The following is a 22081-nucleotide window of genomic DNA, read 5'->3' as shown; positions in this document are numbered from 1 at the left end:
ATCGCTAACTTTTTGTTTAGTGCTTTTTCCATTATAATGAAGTGAATGAGCCTAATCCATTTATGTGGTGTGAAATGACAGGTTGGCATATTTGGGGGGGGGGGGGGGGTTCATCCTTACACACACAAGCCTTCAAAAACTTTCCAGATGGCGAAGCTTTAAGTCATACGCCCTCCCTCTCCTCGTACGGAGGCTAAGGTATTACATGTATGCATGTAAAAATGGAATTCCCCACCATAGCTAACTGCGACAAGACCTCGATGACCCTGCCGACAGGGTCGTGACATCTTCTGAAATTCTCTGTGTGCGTAGCCAAGCTCGCTGACACGGGGGCACATGGCGACGCAGGGGCTCCATGGTAACAGCGGGCCTTGGTTACTAGCACTTTCTGCAGACACCACAGCAGCTCATAATCTCGATCAAAGCACAGCTAATACCCAGGAATTATGGAATGTCATGCTAGATGCAGAATGAGTACTTAGCCCAGTGTCTATTCACCCATCCATATTTCATACTGTTCGTTTAGTGCAATGCTATGGTCCTCTACACCACCATTACACTTATATCCATCTGTACATCCATCTGTCCATCTTCCAAAAACGTTCATTTAGTATAGAGTCACCTGAGTCTGAAGCCTGTCCCCGGAATCACAGGGCACATGGCAGGGGGACGCCCTGCACGGCACTGCAGTGCACAGTTAAAAACAGCAAATATAAATATTCATAGTGTGACAGGTGGGAGGTGTTGAATACCTGGAGTGGGGCAAAGTCAGGCTATCATCAACTGTATTACAGTATAACAAGTTGTGTGAAATCTCCCTGCCCACACCTACCATTTAATGTTAATAGTACACACACACAGGTCTGTATTGTATGGTATGAATCAAACCCTCAAACCAGTAATTTGTACATATGAAACACTTCCTTTATATTCATATTGGCTGGTTTTAAACCAGTATTTCACTGTTGATGCTATATTTAAGTATCAAGTGGTACATCAGCACAACAACTAGAGAATGATTCTTAAGTTCTGGATCAATTTATTGATTTTTCCTATATTAAAGGCTAAACGCAGAATATTTCATTTTGCCATGTTTCTAAATAGAAGTTCACTTTTTTGTTAATTCTGTTCATTTGTATATTCATACACTATTGCTTTTGCATTATAAAATATGATTTAAAAACCCGGGTCATAACCAAATTCAAGCTTAATCAAATTTGACCTCCAGCAGGCCAGCTGTTTGCACGGGCCGTCACTTTGCATGTACCAACAGCAGGCAAATCTGCTTATAATCATGATGAAAGTAAAGGTGTACAGTTTTCCAACACTTCTGTCCGGCTCAAGAATTTTTTGAAGCAAACCTTCTAAAGTTTAAAAAACACTGCAAAATCTGTAACCTATATTTTCGGTTAGCTGGTGAACTTTATCACTTGACATTTCATCTTTTGAACATGCCTACTATTGCAACAGAATATGAGAGGAGCTGTCAGGTTTTTCAGTAAAATATGGATCGATATTCATATTGCTGGCAGATTAATCAGCTATTGGTGGTGATATTTTTAGAGAATGCCTACTTGTGTGCGCTTTTTAAAATGAAACATTTATATTTATTTTATTTAGCAGACCCCTGCCTCCAAAACAATGTATAAGTGAAGCTAATAGCACATTACAAACATATGGTTGTCAAGGAGCTGAATAGCTTCCATTGAATACCCAGGTGGGCATGAATACCCAGGTGGGCATGAATACCCAGGTGGGCATGAATACCCAGGAATGAATACCCAGGTGGGTATGAATACCCAGGTGGGCATGAATACCCAGGTGGGTATGAATACCCAGGAATGAATACCCAGGTGGGTATGAATACCCAGGAATGAATATCCAGGTGGGTATGAATACCCAGGTTGGCATGAATACCCAGGTGGGTATGAATACCCAGGAATGAATACCCAGGCATGAATACCAAGGTATGAATACCCAGATGGGCATGAATACCCAGGTGGGTATGAATACCCAGGAATGAATACCCAGGTGGGTATGAATACCCAGGAATGAATACCCAGGCATGAATACCAAGGTATGAATACCCAGATGGGCATGAATACCCAGGAATGAATACCCAGGTGGGTATGAATACCCAGGAATGAATACCCAGGCATGAATACCAAGGTATGAATACCCAGATGGGCATGAATACCCAGGAAGGTTTAAATACCCACAAGTGTAAGCAGCTCTAGAACAAGTGCTACACAACCAGGGGCAAATTGTTGTTTCCAGGGTCCTATTCAAATAGTCACTTCAGGGCCTCCTTCCCCCTCCCTCCCCTCTAATGTAGCAACTATTTGTGGTCAACAGGGAGTCCCATGCAAATATGTGGTTTGAGTGGTAGTAAACACCATGGCTGCATACATCGCCTTACAAACATAGCCTGAACCTAAACAGACAAGGACAAACCATTCAAGATCTAACTGTTCTCATCAAAAGACAATTTAAAGACATTTAAAGTAATGAATAGCTTACAGAAATCTTTATATGTTGTCAAACAAGATTGAAAAGACATAGTAATAAACATATATTTCTCACATAATAACTTGTATATCAGTTTATGTACAGTTGTAATATGTATCATAATATGTAAAATCACTGAAATATAATTTTGTTTCAGCTAAGACTGGTCATTATTAAATAAGCCAGCAGCATTGCTGAATATGTCTCATTATTGTGCTTTGTTGCTCAATATATCATTCTTTTGTACAGCTTCCCTGAGATATTAATTTCTCACCCAGCAGTTGGTATATTAAGCTTGTTGGATTGTGACCACTCAGAATCCAGTATTTTGGCATTGTGTGTAGGTATGTGAGAGGCTGACTCGGCAAACGCTCAACAAAGCACACGTTCTCTGCTGTAATATTGTCCAGGTTTTCTTTCAAGCCATATTCTTCTAAAACCCACCCTTTCATCCATTCTCTTACTTTAAGTTGTTTTTCTCTTTAGAGGTCTTTCCATTTGTCCCCAGGGTGCATGAGACTGCAGGACTCACCGCGAATGGGGACCGTGAAAGGGATCCATTATAGCATTCTTGGGAAGCCAGTATCCCTTCACTCCGATTGGCGGATCTTTAGGCCGGGCCGTGTGACCAAGCTCAGTGCTGTGGCAGGCCTGGCCAGCTGATTGCCTATCTGGACCGGAGAAGTGTTGTTCGGTCATTCTTTGTGAAAACACAGTCCTGCTCCATTTAAAATTAAACATTTGACAGTGGATCGAGGAATTATATCATCTTGACATCTTTTACTTTCCTCATGAATGATATTAATAAGAAAGTAATATTTTGTGCTACATATGAATGGAGCCCGGAAGTCATAACAGAGCTTTAGGAGTCAGGAAGCTAGCAAGCTTGCTAGATGTACCCCTATTCCATCGTCGAACCCCTGGAACTCATTCCGAGCCACACAAGGCACTTGGCTGGGCTACACCATTCATGCCACATCAGTACCTGGTTAGATCCAAATGTATACAAAGATCAGATAAACGAAGCCACATTATCAAAATAGCAATACATAATGTAAAAGGGGTGCATTAGTTTCTACTTGGTGTTTTATAGGTGAAGCATTTTTGGGGGGGATTTCACCATGGTACACCTGCAGTAGCATTGGAACAACAGAATAGGCATGAACATGGGTCATGTGACTCACACCTATGGAGCGCTTTCTTAGTTCTGGGATGTGATAACCTCTTAATATTAAACCTTTTATTTATTTTTACCTGTTGTACTCATTTACATAATACGGTCTGCTCAGCAAAGACAAAGGTCAGCTTGTATCATCTCCATAATTATGCACTTATGATGTCTTATTTATTTAATTTTGTTATTTTATTTTTTTAAAAGATGAAGTTATCTGTGTGTCTCAGGAAGGCGAAAGTGAAATTTACCAGTCTGGAAAACAATATTTTGATAGCTGAAAGTGACTGAATGGGTTTAATATTTGTGTTTTTGAACAATGAATAGCATGACCAGCGAAGCCGGTGTATGACTGGTGGAGGTGTAGATGGTTGGCGGTTGGCTAAAGTCAGGCGATATAATATGTTACTTCTTCATCTCTCAGGCAGGCCACATTCCTACACCTTGTTGCCCCCAAAGTATTTTGTTTTCATTGCCCTCCCCCCTCCTGCTCAGATGCCACTCTGGCCGGATTAAGTCAAATGAGCCTGTTTTGGCTCGTTGTCCCATCCAGGGAGGCCCTGCCTTACAACCTGATCCTGATTGGATAATCAAGGATAGAAATAAGAACAGGAAATCAATCTTGAGGCAGCTGGAGACTGTGGACCCGTAACTTTGCACATTTTCCCATTTCTTTTTGTCAGATTTGCCGGCCGTTTGTTTGTCCCCAGGGCAATGGTGGTAAATGCTGCTTTCTCTGCTACTGAAGCTGCCCCTCTGGCACTGGATTTCTTTGGGGAGGGAGGTTGAGGGAGTAAGGTCACCTTTTGTAGGAGGATGAGACATGAAGGGTAGGGGGCAGGATGACAGTGTTAGGGGTCAGCTTTTAGCCTCCTCTGTTTCTGTGGCACCTCGAGAGGGGCTGGCCTTTCTCTTTAACCCTCACACTACCTGTATGGGGGGAGCATCAGAGAAGGGAAGGAGAGAAGGATACTAGTGGATTGCTGTTTTTTTTTTAATAAAAGGTATGAATTACAAAAGAAAGTACCACTTTAGGATAAACCTCCATTTCGCTAATTATAAAAGGTAGCAACAAAAAAATTGTTACAACTGGTTTATTTATTAATGATTTACAAAGTATTACAACATAACCTGGTTATAAATGATTTATAAAGCTGTTTCAGGGGTTGTCAGGGGTTATTCTACAATGGCAACCAAACGAATGACACATATCATCCTGTCATCATTCCAGTTTAAAGGCACAGGTTTTGGGGCAAATGTTAACTCAAGCTTTAATCTTTTCTTTAAAAAAACAAAATTAAAAAGCAGACCAAGGAGCCAAAGGTAGAGGAATGTTTCAGGTGCAACATTTAGAGAAATTAGTGCATTTCCATGAATAACAACAGGAAGCAAATTATATGTAAATTACAACAAACTTTGGATTTCATTTAGAGGCTTGCTTGAAGGCATGAGCCATGATGCATCATCAATCAAAGCCTCCTGAAATTTCAGAGGTAGTGCCCTCCTCAGACCTGGCTTTGGAGATTTGCAAGATGCATCACAGTCCAAATTTAAGCCTACCTCAGTACCATAACCGGTAACCTAAAATGCAGACGCTGATGTGACATGGTCGGGCTTAATGACCACTAACGTGTCTCAGTCCTATTGATCTCGCAGATCACGCGAGGATCGTTCAGCCCCCAGTGAGGTTCCTCTGCGCATATCCCAGAGAAATCGCTTTATTCAGAGAGAGGGCATCTGATAAGGGAAGTAAGCATTGTTTGACAAACCAGATCTATTTCAGGCTCAAAAGCATGTTACGCATCTGAATATCATACCAGACAAAGTGCTAAACGCAGGGTAAATTCAACTGTGCGCATCCTACACAGCTTGTTCAAGGACTGATGTACAGCCTGCAGTGATGTAGTCCTTTACAATCCACTTTTAAGTTTATGACCCAGTGAAATCAGATTTACCGTTTTCCATTACACATATGTGTCAGTGCCACTTTCCCTCCCAGCTGTCAAAATCACTCCTTCAGTGATTTGCTAGAAGGCTATGCCTTAACCTCTGGGTACTCAAAGCCTGGTAATCGGATTAATATTTGAAAACAATTACCTCACTGTGTATGCAGGTCTGTTCCTACATATTTAAAGAGTAAGTAGCAGGAGTAGGCAACCCTGATCCTGGAGTGCTGGCATCCAGCAGGTTTTCCATCCTACCTGGTCTGTGATGGACCACACCTGATCTCAGGCAGACGGTAACTCATCAGGTAGGATAGAAAGCCTGTCAGATAGGCGAACTCTAGGATCTGGTTGTCTACCCCTGCTATATATCAATAGGTCCAATTCCATTAACTCTCCCAGGACTGCATAATCTACAGTTCATCTTTATTACTTTTAATGTATGCAGGTCAAAACAATATTTCTAAGATACTGTTACAGTAATTTAGACCAGATGTCTCAGCGCTAACCGCTGGTGTTACTGATTATTTGTATTCTGTTTTTATGTTGAATACGAGTTAAATGAAATGTGTCTTAGGGGGGAAAGATGACTGGCTGGAAGCACAAACAGGCATATTGGTTTATAACTTAATAAGCCATCGCCTAGCAACCGCAGTCAGCTTTATCCTTGATTGAGGAGTGCTTGAAAGGATTGGTTCTACCAGAGATCCCCAGCTCGAGGGAATCATTGGTGCCTGTATTCAAGACTAAACTGGCAACATAAAATCTAATAAAGAAAGCACATGGCACTTAATAATGCATATTATTTTGTCACAAGAAACACATACACTTCAACATAGCCTGATGAAAGTGCATCGATTTATTTGTTACAATTATTTGATCCATTTCACCCATCCCTGGTTTTTTTAGCACCAAGAATAATAGATGAGAACATATTCTGATCTGCACCAAAATGGTTTGAAAAATAGCCCAGCAGATATTGTATTATATTTTTCAGGAAAGTTCCCCAGGACATTTAACCAACAACACAGAGACAGTTTATAGGTCAGTAATGTGTAGGAGTTATATATATATTTTTTGCAGAACATAGTAGATGCAGTTTTTCTGCTGCCACTGATGTTGTCTTAGTCTTTGAAGGTAAATGACCAAACAGAATCCATAAACAAAACATCAGTCTGGATATAAAGTACTCTATCACAAATAAAATGCAAGTTGACAGGTCTTTCTAGAAGATTCTCAAAACAGTCTGAGAAGAACTCAAGCGGTGACAAAACAAATCATGAGATATGGGCATGGGGGGGTTCATACTGCTGTGATCACGATAAAGGAGCTGCAATTGACATGTAAAACCCCTGGTCACTTGACTTTTCTCCCCCATGACCTTGCTGTGCCATGATGCCCCGCCCACACTGCCTGAGAAATCTAATTGGTCAAGGAACATGACGGTGAGATTCAATCGTCTAAAGATAGAATAATAATGTAGAAAACCAAGAGAGTGCACTGGCTTATTCGGAGGTGATAAAACCATGGAGAACAGAAAAACAGAAGCAGAACTGCAGAAAGGGAGCATGACGCTGATGTTTCCTCCCACTCCACGGGAACAGGAGAAGAGATTGATTTGACATGCAATAAACAAGGACACAAAAAGAAAAGGACATGGTGAGAAAATGGTGAGAATTAAAGGGCTGAAGGAAAAAAAAACAAATTAAGAAAAAAATAATCCATACATTACAAACTGGTTGACTTTTAGTCTCTACTTTCAGGAGCCACTTGTACATAAAGTATTGTCACAAACTGCTGTGTATCAGCAAATAACTATGAGGAAATGAATCCCCAGGAATGGGTGTATTCTTTCCATGGGCGTAAATTATGGGGGGGGGGGGGGGGGTTGTAGCCCCCCCAATAAATCAAAACCAGCTAATACAACCCCCCCAATAATCATGTTTCCCCCGTAATGGGTGGAGACCTCAACCCCCCCAATGTTCCAGCCAAAGTTACGCCCTTGATTCTTTCATAAAAGCCACAGAACTATGGGCAAAGGGATACATTGGCACAGGTACTGGTACAGGGTTCACCTTACCTCATATTTACTGTCCATTACATAGTAGAGTGGGGATGGTCATGTCCCTGTGGTCTGGCCTGGTTTAGAGCCAGAATCATACAATGGCTTTCAAGGACCTGAAAATGAACACATTTCTCACTTAAGGAAAGACGAGCGGAAGACATGGATTTTGTTTTAGTCTGGGGTGTAACCTTTGTCATTGCACATTTAAATTAGCAGTGTGGGCAGATAAGCTCAGTTATCGCACCGTTAAAATTAATTAAATTTAATGTTCCCCTTTAATCTCACTGGCTGCACTTAAATGTACGCGGCGTGTCCCTCAGAGTGGAATGCATAATTAAACTGAAGGGGAGTTAATGGCAAAAAGTATTTATTTAAAAATAACTAGGGGGGAAATGAACTGATCTTTTGAAGGGAAAATAATGAGAATAAGCCATTACTTGTAATGTGCGTAATATTTAAAAAGCATGTCTTCTGTCACAACATATGATATAAAGTTCGCATTGTGACGAAGCAAAAGGGTTTATTGAACTCAGTGAACAGAGGCTGGGAACACACAGGATCGCGGGAACAGGAAGACTGGAACAAGGGAGGGCACAGGCAGCAAGGTTTGGCGTCAATTGACCAGACTGGGGATGATGGGACAAACAGATACAAAGTACAAAAACTAACAAGGGGCTAAGAAGAGGCAGCTGGGACTGATTTCCACACGAGGGTTAGGAACGAGAGGCAAGAGGGATGCATGAGTAACAGACGTGGCTTGTTAGGGTTGTGACAGGGAGGAGATGAGCAGGGATCTGACATCTTCTACATGTTTTCCTTTTTTTAGGGTTATATGTTAAACCATGAAAAGTACCTTGTGAGTAACCCACAGTAGGATTGGAGGAGTTTTTCAATGGGATGGTCAGGTTTTGGGATTTAGGAGTCAGACCTTTTCCGCAGCCAGAGTTGCATATTGACTCGAAGGCAGATGCAAGCCCTTATAAAAGTGTTCATTTGTATATGAATTTCTCTCTGCCCAATCCACAGCCTCTCCGGCAGTCTGCCTGCTCATTATGCGACACAAACTTAACCCCTGCGCACCTGGGAATGCGCTAAAGACAGCTGCAGGTGCAAGTGATTAGGAGCCTTTCTCCTGCTCTTCAGCGAGTGGAAGAGAGGGGGCATAGCTCATGTGCAACGTATGCTTACCGTGCTGCCGGTGCTGTGCATGGACCAAACAGAAAGGGGATTTCCCTTTTTTCTGGTTTGTTTAAAACAGTAATTAGCAGATTTAAATCGCTCACCCTTAGAAGGAAGCCCTGCGTGTCTGAGCTCTTCGGAATTACAGAACCTGGAAGGTGGTGCATGAGGAAGAGCAGGCTTGCTGTAATGTTTGGCCTCACTTTTATTCCAGCCGTTTAGGCCCTGGTCGTTGTTCTGCTGGTGTCGCTGCCTTTAACCCCCCCATGGAGTGCCCCGCCCATGTCACTCACTGTTTCAAACCATATAATTGGCCAATGATAAGGTTGGCCCTCCTATCTATGAATTATCATCCCTCTTATGCCCCCACCTTAAAGCATACGTACTGTCCTTTTGTTTACTAATGTCATCCAGGGGCTGGAGGAGAAGAAACTATTGAATGTATGAGGCTTAAATCCTCTTGCCTGTAGTGAGACAGTTTTGGTCGAGAGTTCCAGGATGCTTAATCCCGACGCTTAAACATCCTCAGCAAAAGCGCTTGGCTGCTGGAGAAATAGCCATCAAAGACCTTAAAGCACAACGTTGTATTTTTTTTTTTGGTTCAGTGGGGAATTAGTAAAGATGGCAATAAAGACCCTGTGAAAGCAATAACATATACACAGGGTGTAAAATAGCAGTATTCTCTTTGGTGCCAGACACACATCATGTTGGCTCAGGTGAAATGGTCATCTTAAATTTCTGTGTTTCTTTCCTGTGCCTCGCGCCTTAAACTGCTCCCTGTGGAAACAGTCATATAGTTTTCACAGTTACTGTTATCCGTGGTAGACCTGGACAATTTAAGGTCCCACCACAACTCGGTAAACGGAAATTCGCAGTCTTTGGCGCAATTTCTTGTTTGTGCTTTCTGGCTTAGTCGGTGCCGAGTGGGGTCACTGAAGTGAAATTTGTGCTTCCATTAATACCTTCAGTCTGAGAAGTGCCAGTACAATGCGTTAACTTTACATAATGCAGTCTTGTCATGTGACTTCCTCAGCCTACTGTTCCTTTTAACATTTACCGACTCACTCCTAATGGTCCCTGCAGAGAAAAAAAAAAAAAAGAAATCAGTTGTTGGACGCTTCTTACCATGAGTGCCCCCAGTATTCCAGTGAGCAGGTTGACAAGGCCATTCCTTAGCTTTGGCTGTATTTGGTCATCATTATCCAGCACATTGGAAATAGCACAATAGGGTTTCAGGGTTCTTCATCGTGCCTCAGAAATGAGTCTGAACATTTGAGTAATCAACGGCCCTCCACCCACTGATGGCCTTCCTCTCTTACGTAACCCCCCCACCCCCCCCCCCCCCCCCCCCCCCCCCGCTGGCCCTGTATCATTCTTTTAATGTGCTCCCACTTCAGGCTTTGACTAAGTAATATAAAGTTATAGAAAAAGTGCAGGAACAGCAGCCTGAGGGTTCAAACATAAACACACACATGCACAAACCTTCTCCTCCTTTTCTCTCCCATTATATGAGTCGCTAGCACAGCCATGGAAATATAAACTACCAAAATGAGACACCAGGGGGCAGAGGTGAGCAGCTCTGTTGTCATGGAAACCAGGCATGCGTCAACCCAAGTGCTTAATGAAGGGAGGGTGAAGAAATGCCTTCTCCATAGGTAGAGGAAAAGGCAAAATGACTTCTTTTGTATATTACAAAGATTAATTGAAGACCAAATTTCCAAAACTCACTCAGTCATTGAAACTGCAGGCACAAGGCATGGAATGACCCAGGATGGGGCACCAACCCATTGCAGTCATGTAATCCAACCAAGTACTCACAGAAAGTCATTTGAAAATTTATCCTATGGACTGTGTGAGTTTTGGAACTTTGGTAGCACTTTACTTGAAGCTGTCATCTGCAATGCATTGTAGATACCTTCATAATGCATTATAACGGCTGGTAAAAGAATTAATATTTATTAATATTTAAGTATTACAGCATCTTCTACTGACAGACATAAGGCATGATAGTGTTGATTATAATACTTGATAAGCTCCAGTGAAACACCATACATCTTCATCATGCCTTATAAAGGTTTTTATAAGAATTAATGATGCTTTGCACTCTATTATGAAGGTATGTGTAATGCATTATAGATGAGAGCTTCATTAAGCATTCAAAATGCATAATAAACATGACTTTAATGTGTCATGCCTTTTTATAAATAATTATAGCCATGTTTGTAATGTTTTATAAAGGCATTTTAACGTGTTCATAGATTCTTATACAGTAGACATGACATTCATAGAAAGTGTTACCAAAGTTTTCTCTTCAATAGTGACGAAGCACCTTAGAGAATTATGTCAGACAAACTGCATTTTTCTGAAAAACAGTAAAACTTCAGAGGCAAACGAACTAAACTGTAAAGCGTGCTTCAGATTGTCTATGCAGATTGTCTTGCTTCAGACTGCCTAAGCAGAAATGTAAGTGATCATTATAAAGGCGATGTTCAGACCATAGGGAGCTGTATCATTTGTGCTGTAACTGCAGAGAGATACAGAGTCTGATATGGCTTCTAATTCACCATTTGAACTTCCCATCTTCTCCGCTGCCGTGACAGATTACCGCCTGCGTGTGAGCTGACTCTGTGACATTATCAGGCCACAGAGTGCGACGGCCCCGACACGGCGGCGAACCCGGATGTTTGCTGTCGCATTTCCAGCAGCAACTCTGGGCATAGATAACGCGCTTAATAAAGCCGCACTCTCGAGCAGAACTTGCCTGGTCACCTCCACAGGGCCGCCACTGCATTTAAATTACTGATAACGCTAATTTAAACAGACCGCCGCTGCTGCTGCCGCTGAAAATAACCAATTAACCCCTCTGGAGTGTCCGGGCGATATGCTTAGAACTCAAACACATTGCAATAAACATTTCCCTCCCAAACTGGCCGCGTGGTAATATATAGCTGTGTTTGCCTGTTACGTTCTTCTGTATGGGTCTGAGTGTTTTCCTCATTTGCTGTGACAGACTCAGCCATGGTGGGTTGAAACCGTAGCTGGTCGCCTAATCTTGGGCTCCCTCCTCTTTCAGCTATTCCGGGTTCCTGTGCCCTCTTTCTTCCTTTTCTAGCTCTGCTGTTATTTTTAAGCTTCCTTTGTGTTTGTGATTCAATTTTATTCCATTTTGTTTCATTCTCTTTCTCATCGCCAGCAACACATTTAAAAAAATTTCCCCCGGGAGGGATGAATGAAGTTCTGTCTCAACTAAAAACCTCTGTGCATAATCTACATTTACTTACAGTAAAAAAAGAGAGGATGTTAATGGCATTTTTCTACAAGGGAGTTGAACTCCAGGTAGATGCTTTCACTGGTACCCACGCAACAGCTCCATGTCCCTGTCCACACCAGCCTCACAGAGGTGCCGTCGAATGCGAGACAGGGAGTCAGAGAGTCGGCGGGGAGTCCAGACTCTCATGCCCCAGGAGGCCTCAGGCTTGGACACTAGCCTTGATTTTTTTATTTGTTAACAGGGGTCAGGCACAATGTAGTAGGAAATTCAGTAGAAAGCCCCGTTTAGGCCATGCCACTGGCAAGCCAAATGACTCAAAGCAGGTGTCAGGGATTTGGCGTGTTAAAACTGATTGGACCATAAACAAAACTGACGTCGCATTTACTACAGGAAAACGAATGCCGTGGGTTACCCCGGAACATTGTGGCGCATGCGTTACAAGCTGAGTGCACACCTCTCTGATTTGAGGGAGGCAAAGGCCTCAGAATCATTGCAGCGTTTCACCACGTTCTACAGACATCATAGACATTCAGAAGGAACAAAACAAATGCCTTTGGGGTAAGAGAGGCAACTTGGCATTAAGAGTAGGTAGGATATGTAGTCTTGTTATGCACAAGCTGAAGTCAACAGCCGTCCTAGAAGCAGTAAAATCTCGTGGCACAGTCACGTTAGGCAGCCTGTAGTTGTTTCCTTTCCCTTCACTTTAGGTGCAGAGACTGCTGAAGGAACCAGTTGCTTTATTTTTGTCTGACCTGTATCATGGTTCTTTCTAGAAACTTCTTGTTTTGGCACCTTTCTGTTGACAATCCGCAGCAGCTCGCAGGCGCTCCGACGCTCTCTGGAGTCATCCGTCTCCCCCCTACCCCCCCCGTCGCGCGGCACCACATTCCCATCTGAACGGATTTCAACATCATCTCGTTCCAGGAACAGCTTGTCGCTGCCCCCCCCCCCCAACAGGAGAGGAACTGACCCCTCTGAGAGGAAGACGAGAACTGGGGTATCAATTACCCCCCCAGTGGAATGGCTGCCGATTCTGCAGTTCATCTCCATCCTCAATGACTGTATTTAAACAAACAAAAAAAAAAACAAAACAAAACAAAATGAATACCACACAGAGCCCTAATTACAGCTCTTCTCTTCCTGCTTCCTTGGGAATCTGAAATCCTAATTTATCGTCATTGGCACACAAAGCGAGCGGCTGGGAGGCAACAGGCCCCACGCAAGGCGCAGATGGAGGGGGCACAGCTGTGTCCAATGCCCCCCCAATCTTTCACTAGAATTAATTTGTCTTGAGGTTCACCCAGCATTCTATAGGACAGTCTAGCCGGTGGGCTTAGCAACGCGATAATTCCTGCTGTGTAGGTTCCGCTGTAAAACGGGGGCACTTCCCAGGAGCGATTATGTATGGGTGATCATTAGGCAGCGGTGAGAGGCCGCCAGTCAAACGACAAGGTCTTGCCCAACCCTATGCCTTTCAGGATTACCTCCGGTCCCCGGGCTGGGGGGGAGGGGGTGGGCTTCTGCTGGAAAGCGTAGGATTTGGATGTCATTGCCCAGGCAGGAAGAAGATTTAGTTGCAATGGCCGTTAGAGTAATTAGTTCCTTATTGAATTACGCATCGGCTGAGGTGCGTAGAACGCTTTGTCCAGGCTGCGATTCTGGAGCTGGAACACAAATGTGACAATGCTTTTGGGAAGGGGGGGTCAATGGAGGGAAACAATGTAGTAGATCTCTGAGATCATGGGGCGAAAGGAAGGTGGAGGGGGAACTCCACTTAATCAGAGGTGGCAATTTCAGGTCCAGAAAATAAAAATCCAGACCATGATTTACTTTCAGCCAACCAGTTGAGCATAAAGAGTCTCAGTCACAGAGTACTCAACTGATTGGTTGAAAGTAAATCATGGTCTGGATTTTTACTTTCTGGATCTGAAATTGCCACCTCTGACAGTAAGGGCGCTTTTCAAGTACGGTACTTTCCATTGACTTCTGGTCGAGTACCAGTACCGAAAGTTCGAGTACCGAAAGTGCCAAACCAGCTTTGGTACTCCTTTGGTACGTCGGTACTTTGGGGTGGGACTTACAAACGTTTTTGCTGTCGATTGGTTATGCAAATAGCCTGCCGCTGAAACACAAAATACACACAGCGAACAGCGAGAAACGAAATAAAAAGCAGTAGAAACAAAAATATTAAAAAAGTAAAATGGAAGGACGGACAAACGAGGAAACACAGGCTTTAATCGCCATATGGTCGGATGAACAGATCCAGCGGGATTTGGATGGCACGACTCAAAATAAAAAAGTTTTTGCCGTTCCAGGCAATTCATATTCCCTATGTTTCCCTTGTCGCGCGCTGACTTGTACACGGTTTTGCTGTTGTTATCATGTCTTTTTACGAAGCTCTTGAGGTAAACAAGCCATATATTTTAAAACATCACATGCCTTTTTGATGTTTTTTGTTTTTACAGATAATAAATTATTTAATTCACTGGATAGAGATATTTCTTGATTAAAACGGTATAGTATTGCTTATAAGACTATATTATGCGTGACGATCTATCGGCCTACTGTATTTACATGTAATAATGTACCTGAGTGATTTTCAGACATTTCACATACCTCTGCTTTAATATTAGGGGAAACATTATTTCCTGATAGACAGGAGAAACATAGGGAAACTGAATTGCCCGGAACACCGTAATACCAAGAAGAAATGGGGCACACGCGAAACACCGAACAATGCCGCTTGAAAATCAAAAAACATAATTAAATAATTTGTTTGCTTTCAAAAGACTAAGCTAATTCTTACTGCTTTGATCGGCTTAGCCAAAGTAAGTGTACCTACGTAAACGTAAACAATGGCAGCATTCATGCAATTTGGATATTACTGAATCTTATACTGTGATAGAAGCTGACATAACATGACATAACAATAGCCTAAACTGTTAATTTTAATTTTGTTTGGTTTTTTTTATTATTTTTTATTATGATTTAAGCTGCGCGTTCTGACGATGTCAGTCAGGAGTGGTCACTGATGATGTCATTTAGCGCCGGTACCATTTTTTACGCCAGTGGAAAACCGACACGAAAGAAGTACCATACTTTCAGAACTTTATGGAAGTACCGAAAGTACGGTACCTGGTGCAGTGGAAAAACGTCCAAATATACAGAGAAAATACTCCAACCTGCTTTGTGACTGCATGATCACCCATCCCCCCATCCCCCCCACCATGTAGCACTTATGCAAATAGTAACATCCCACATTTTCATTTAAATAAATGCATCATTTTAATAACTGCTGGCATTTCCATGACACTTTTCATGCAGACCTCCTTTTTTCCGCTGCTGACCGCATATCTTTAGCATCCAGCTTAGCAAACAGGAACAACTGAGCAAAGTACAGATATTTGGGCTATGGGGTGAAGGATTGTTCATCCAATTGAGGGAGGAGTCCATGGCCTTGAGATGGCAACCAGGTATCCAAACCAGCCAACCATCCCAAGCCATCCGGCACCCCCATCTCCAAATGCAACGCAACACATTCTACATGGTTTAATTTGTGAGCAATAAAGTCCCCTCCTCCTGCTCCCTGTTCTCAGAGATGGACCCCAGAGGTTTCCATGACATTTCCTCAGGAAATTGCAGTGCAGATCACTGTGCCACAGGTTAAAGCATCCTCGTAATGTGCGGAAGGTGCCTGGCCATTTTTGGGGGACTGAGGGGCGGCGTGCTTCACCACATGCTAACTGTTTCATTAATGTTTGCTTCATGGTTGGCAGGTGACAGACGTGGGCTTTGCCAGAACATGGAGCCGGGCCTCCAGTGCCAATTAAAGGGCAGAATGTAACGCAGCTCGAAAGGTCAACCAATAAAAATGGGAGGTGAAAGCATGCAAGAGGCTCGACGCTAAAAGCCCCTTCCTTCACGCCTTAAAAACCCTGAAAAGGTCAAGGAACCGGCAAGTTCAGCCCCCCCCCACATTGTTCATGCTCCCTGCGGGCGTCCTGGAGGAAGCACCATAGAGGCAGAGCGGTAGGAGAACGTCACCTTCTGCTGTGCTCCTGCTGCAGCCTCAGACACACTCTCGCTGGCCTCATGCTACAATCAGCCAAGAGGAGACCTACATGAATGGACTTCATCCCCAAACATGGACTTGGTGTAACAGTCATGTTCTCACTGGGCATGCAATGCTGCATGTTTCTGAAGATAAATACACTGAAATTCACCACTCTATAGCTAATGCCACTGCTCCAATAACAACAACAATAATAATAACAATAACAATAGCAACAATAACAACAACAATAATAATAACAACAACAACAATTATAACAACAGGAACAAAAATAATAAAAATAATAACTATAGTAGTAAGAGTAACAGTGGTATTAGTAGTACTAGGGAACACAAGTGATATGACTGATGACACAAATCAGTTTTATTTCCTCATCCAGTTCACAATAAATTCAGCATGAATATTGATGGGTATCTATCAAATTAGGGTCACATGGTGGCTCCTGCTGGGTGGCTCTGTGGACTCACATCTCTATGCATGGGGGTTAACTTCCACTCCCTGTGCGGGTGTGTGTGGAGCTTTGCATGTCCTCTCTGTGTTCATGTGGGTTTCATCTGGGTACTCCGGTTTCCTCCCACTGTCCAAATACACGCAGTTAGGCAAATTGCTGCTTCTAAAATGCCCCTAGCGTGTCAGAACATTAGTGCGAGTGTTGCCTGTGTTTTCCAGAATAGGCTCCAGGCTTTCCGCGACCCTGTACTGGTGAAGCGATTATAGAAGATGGATGGATGAATGAATGATATGAATATTGATGTCAAAGGTTGCTTTGCAGGTTCTCTGGCTTGCTTCCCAACATTTAATGACATACTTAAACTGTTATATGGCCTTTTCTTTAGGGTAATAAAACATTTGTACGAGCTTTTGAGTTGTTGCCTTCGTGGGGGTAGGTGGTGCTGGCTTTGGGGAGGGGCAGTGATGGAGCCTGCCGCGGCTCTGCTGTTGGTGTCCCATGAACAGCAACCAGATGCCAACGTGCAAACCAGGCAGCTGAATTCCACGCACGTCCTGGAACAAGGTAGCTGGCCCGTACACTCCAGGACTGTGCCAAGTGGATCTGAGGTGATAAAAATCTCATCATCTATATGCAAATGATTCAAAAGAATCCAAATAATGATGGGGGTTTAAAAGAAAGGTGGTTCAGGGGGTGGGGGGGGGGGCTTTGAACCAAAGCGATATTAGTTCACTGCTATGGCTGATACATTGTAAATTAAACAAAGATTAGAATACGTCCTCTTGTCAGGTGAAATGGAAATGCATTACAGGTAACATCTGAGGGGGGCTGACCTTTTCATTCCCACCTCCCCCTGTGATCTGCGCTCTTGTTGTTCTCTCAGAGACTCTCCCGGGTTCGAGGCTAATGATATTCATGATTCCATTTCCATGCTTTTTTTCTAATTTGATTTTATCAATGATTTAAAGGAAGCTGAGGCTCCGGTTCAGCCGAGCACCCCTGTTGTGCCGGTGAATCTTATTCCTCGGGCGACATGTTACTTTCGGGAGACGCCGCACCGCGGGGGGAAGACAGCGCGACCCGGTGGCGGCGGCAGAGCACACATGCGGCGTAGCCAATTTCATTTGCTATCAAAACCACAGCGCTTGTCACATACCCAGACATAAAAGCCTTCAGGTTGATACCTAGCTGGGGGGCGGGGTTATGTACCCTGGCAACGAAGCGACTGCCTTTTCTCAGGACACAATAAACAGAGCTAATTATTACAGTGGTGGTCTGGGATGCTTCTCGCCATGCCTCTGGTTTCAATCCCCAGGCGTGTCTCAAGAGAGAAGGTCAGACTGGCCTGTGTCTGAGACCCAAAATACTCAAAGCGCAGTTAGCACAGTTAGCACAGTTCAAATGGGATCAGGCGATGCTGGGATGCATTAGCTGTCAGGAATATCAGAGCAGCAGCTTCAGGAAGAGGAGCTGCATTTCTCCACTTGCCTAACTTCAGCTTCAGAAATATCACCCTTCTTTCCTTCCACCAAAGGAAAAGGGGGGGGGGGGTGTACAGGCTCTTAAACCTGTGGATCTGACATGGTTTAATGTCGTCTGGGCACAAAGCCCCAGGAGCGTAAGCATCTGCTGGGGATGAATACAGCGACTCATCACTTAGCAACCATGCCTGGCCACTCGCTCTCCTCGCTGAATTCCACCGGCGCTTCACGGAGGTCTGACAAGTGCCTCAGACTCATTATTTTAACTAAAACACCGCCCGCCATCCTTCTTCTGCGTGTGTGTGCGTGTGGCCATTGTGTGCCCATTGTGTGCCCATTGTGCAGCTCTGGCTCTTAAGGTCCCTTCTGCAGCCGCCTCTTGCCAGCTTTGTTCAGACACAAAGCCCTGACACTTTTCCGTTTCACGGCCCCATTTAATTAGAGTTCTTTATTTATTTCCACTCTTTGCAGGCACCTATTGGCATATTGACTTTATTTTAGCTGAGACCTTTACTCAAGACCTTCACATTGTCCGGTGCCCTTTTCCCCGCCCGTGGTTTTGAGTGAGCTCGACCGCTCAGAGAGGAGCGTGGGATACTGTTTCTGCAGTAGGAGTAAACACAAAAAGCCCCACCACCCCCAGTTTTCAAGGGTAGGACCCCAAACCCTACCCAGCCGTGTGCCGTCCTGTCTGCTGCTCAAACCCCGTCCTCGTCCCTCCCTGACTGATGGTCCTTTCATGGATTTCAGCTCTTAATGCCAAGTTGTTTGATCCAAATTCTGACGAAAAGCTGTCAGTCAGCCATGCAGTAACCCACAGACATACAGTATAGTATGTTTATGTAATACGTGTGTGAGCTTTTAAAGCCCCTCCCTTTCAAAGGGTCTAATATCTGTAATATCTGTAGGAGATATTACTGGCCAGGCAGATGCCCAGCCTGACCCAGAGGCCGGTGCTGTCCCAGCTCCATGCCTGTAATCCATCAGTAAGGGGTTATCTCAGGAGAGGGACATTCAGGCATCTCTCTGGCCGGCAAGCTTCTAGACCCCCCCCCCCACACACACACACACACACACACACACTCATTTCCCCCCTTAGATGCGTTTCCCAGACTTTATGCTAAGAGAGAATCTGAAAATGAATCAAAGAAAGGACAGAATGTAACTGTTCATTAGTGGATGTTTGTCAGGGATATCAGCGGACCTGGACGCCCCAGGACCTGACGCTTGCTGCGGGTGCTGGTGGCCTGATCTCAGAGTTGGGGCCTCCTTGCAGCCTTGGCTCCTCTCCCCGGTTCTGCCTCCCCTTCTCCACTCCTCCCTTCTTCAGCACCACGCTTTTGACATTCAGCTGACCTGTATAGTCAGGCCTCTTCTCCATCCAATTTTCCCGCACAATTTACTTAATCTGCTTCCAGGCCTGAACACTCTGTCGGGAGAAACGTTGGGATATTTGTCTTCTGAGACAAAGTTCTGACCCCCCCCTCCCCACCACCACAGCCACTGCTGCCTCTCTCTCCTCATGCACACAGACACCACTAGCTGACTCATGCCCCCCCTTATTCCAAGGCCTTCCTCTCTCCACAGCACAGGCCTGTGGTTCTCCAAATGGAACCTCTCTCTCTCTCTTTCTCTCTCTCTCTCTCTCTCTTACTTACTCTGTTCTCCTCTGCTGGTTTGGGGTAAATTTTCTCAAAACAGTCTTTATTAAAAACAGCAAGAGCAAACCAAATTGTTTGACTTTTGGGGGTGAGAATTGAAATTCGAAAATGCAATGAAGAAACCTGCTGTGCGCTGGTTTGGCGCCCCATCCTGGGTTGTTCCCTGCCCTGTGATGGGTTGGTGCCCCATCCTGGGTTGTTCCCTGCCCTGCGATGCGTTGGCGCCCCATCCTGGGTTGTTCCCTGCCCTGCGATGCGTTGGCGCCCCATCCTTGGTTGTTCCCTGCCCTGTGATGGGTTGGTGCCCCATCCTTGGTTGTTCCCTGCCCTGTGATGGGTTGGTGCCCTATCCTTGGTTGTTCCCTGCCCTGTGATGGGTTGGTGCCCCATCCTTGGTTGTTCCCTGCCTTGTGTCCGTAGTCTCCGGCATAAGCTCTGGACCTCCCTCGACCCTGAATAGGGTAAGTGGTTATAGATGGATAAAGAAATCTACACGTGCTACATATGGTAATATTCATTGCCATTATGGACATAATTTGGATATAGACAGTTGTAGTACTTGTACAGTATATGGACATAAACACACTCACACACCCATATTCATAAGCCTATGTACCTCAATTTGACATATGATGTCAAATTGTGATTTATATGTATGCTCTATATGATTCTAACATACATGTATTCAAAGTTTACTGAAAAAAATATATATAATCGTCCATATCAATACACTGGTACAATTCATACTGGAATCATTTTGTATAGTTGTGAAAATGCATTGCATATCATTGCGTGATACTACTCAGAGTGCATGGCAGGCTGGATCTCGGGGGGGGGGGGGGGGGTTGCTAATAATCAAGCAAAGCCAAGAGGAAATACCATGCCTCTGTTTAGCATGGGACTGACAGATATATTACCCTGGGGGGGCATCAAAACCACAAGATGTATATGAGAAATTCACCAAAATTCATGTGGGGGAATGAACTGTACCTCCTAATATTCTCCCACTAACAGTTACCAGGCAACAGCCCTCATTAAACTGGGACAATTTCACAAACAAAGATAGGGTGTCGATTTGTGGGCCACACTCGTTTTTTACCATTAGCGCTCCTTCATTTGTGTATCTTCATTTCTCACGTTTAGGGAGCCCCACTCTATTACCTCCCATTTCCTCACTCTGCATTTTTTTTTCTTTCAGTCAGTAGTTTTGAGAACAGATATTCTCCTCTGTAAGCTGGTTACACTATTTCCCCAAGTAACTAATATCTCTTGTTTTTGTAAGACGCATTTTTATTCATAGAACACTGCATATAGTTTTCATATCTCCATTTCAAACAGATGCTTAGATTTTAACCCAAGTTATTCAGGATCGGTAACAAATTCACATGGAGGCACCAAGGGCCCTTGAGGAACTGAAGCAGCAAGCTCTCCATCACACATGCACATTTTTAACCACTGTGCCACCTAGTGTTCAAAATGATGAAGTGCTGAAAAACTGTAAATTATATACAACCTTGTGGGGCATACATACTAGATTACATACTAGACAGCCACAAGCCAACCACCACGAGTGTGAATATTCTGTCCTTCGGAGGAAACAGTCAAATGCAATTACTATATATTTATCCCATATTTTTCACATTATACTTCACATGAGAATGAATTTATTGAATTTAAGCAAGTGTGACTTTTTGTCACTCCTTAAGCAAATAACATAGGGCACTTTTCTTACATGCTGCACGGTAATGATAGAAAGAGGTTTAGAACACTTACTGTACCGGGTGACCAGGCCAGCTGTACACAGGCGAATGTGCTGGGACAGAGATAACATAAGGAGGAGTGGGGGGCGGGAGTCAAGGGTGCAAGGACACGAAGAGTATTAGACTGGAGGTTTTTCTTCTTTTTTTTTCCTTTCGTTCCATCAGCCTCCAGATTCTCCATCATCAGCTCCGTGCCATTAAAGTGTCTCCTGCTTAATGGAATTGTCGAGCGACTGCAGACGGACACAAGATAAATGGTAAATACAGAAGAATAAGGACGGGAAAGTCTAAATGAAGCGGGGGTTTCTTCCTCATCGTACATTGATCCTCCTGTCAGGGGGAGGAGACGCCCATCCGCACTCAAGGTGACGGACTATTCCAAACTTGCAGCAGCGTACGGCCACAAAATTGGGAAACTTGGAGAGGAAAACTGGACTGGGTAGAGAGAAGGCACTCAGGTGGCCCCCCTGCCAGGGTGGCAAGGAGGAAAATTGTGAATAAAAGAAATACTCAAAATTT

General features: G+C 44.0%; 1 long non-coding RNA gene across 2 annotated transcripts; it reads right to left on the bottom strand.

The window, feature by feature from the left end:
• Positions 1-6461: 6461 nt before the first annotated feature.
• LOC111848810 (uncharacterized) lies at positions 6462-21806 on the bottom strand. Of its 2 annotated transcripts, XR_002839393.2 has the most exons (4): positions 21576-21806; positions 9829-9943; positions 7703-7800; positions 6462-7212 (listed from the first exon to the last, which is right to left on the bottom strand). It is a non-coding gene; the product is annotated as an uncharacterized lncRNA (long non-coding RNA). The 2 variants fall into 2 exon arrangements; XR_002839392.2 differs by lacking the exons at positions 9829-9943; positions 21576-21806 and adding an exon at positions 8971-9822.
• Positions 21807-22081: the final 275 nt, after the last annotated feature.

The sequence above is a fragment of the Paramormyrops kingsleyae genome, chromosome 3 (genome assembly GCF_048594095.1).
Source record: "Paramormyrops kingsleyae isolate MSU_618 chromosome 3, PKINGS_0.4, whole genome shotgun sequence".
NCBI lineage: Eukaryota > Metazoa > Chordata > Actinopteri > Osteoglossiformes > Mormyridae > Paramormyrops > Paramormyrops kingsleyae.
The sequence above is the reverse complement of the archived record's forward strand: the minus strand, read 5'-3'. Positions and strand labels throughout refer to the sequence as shown.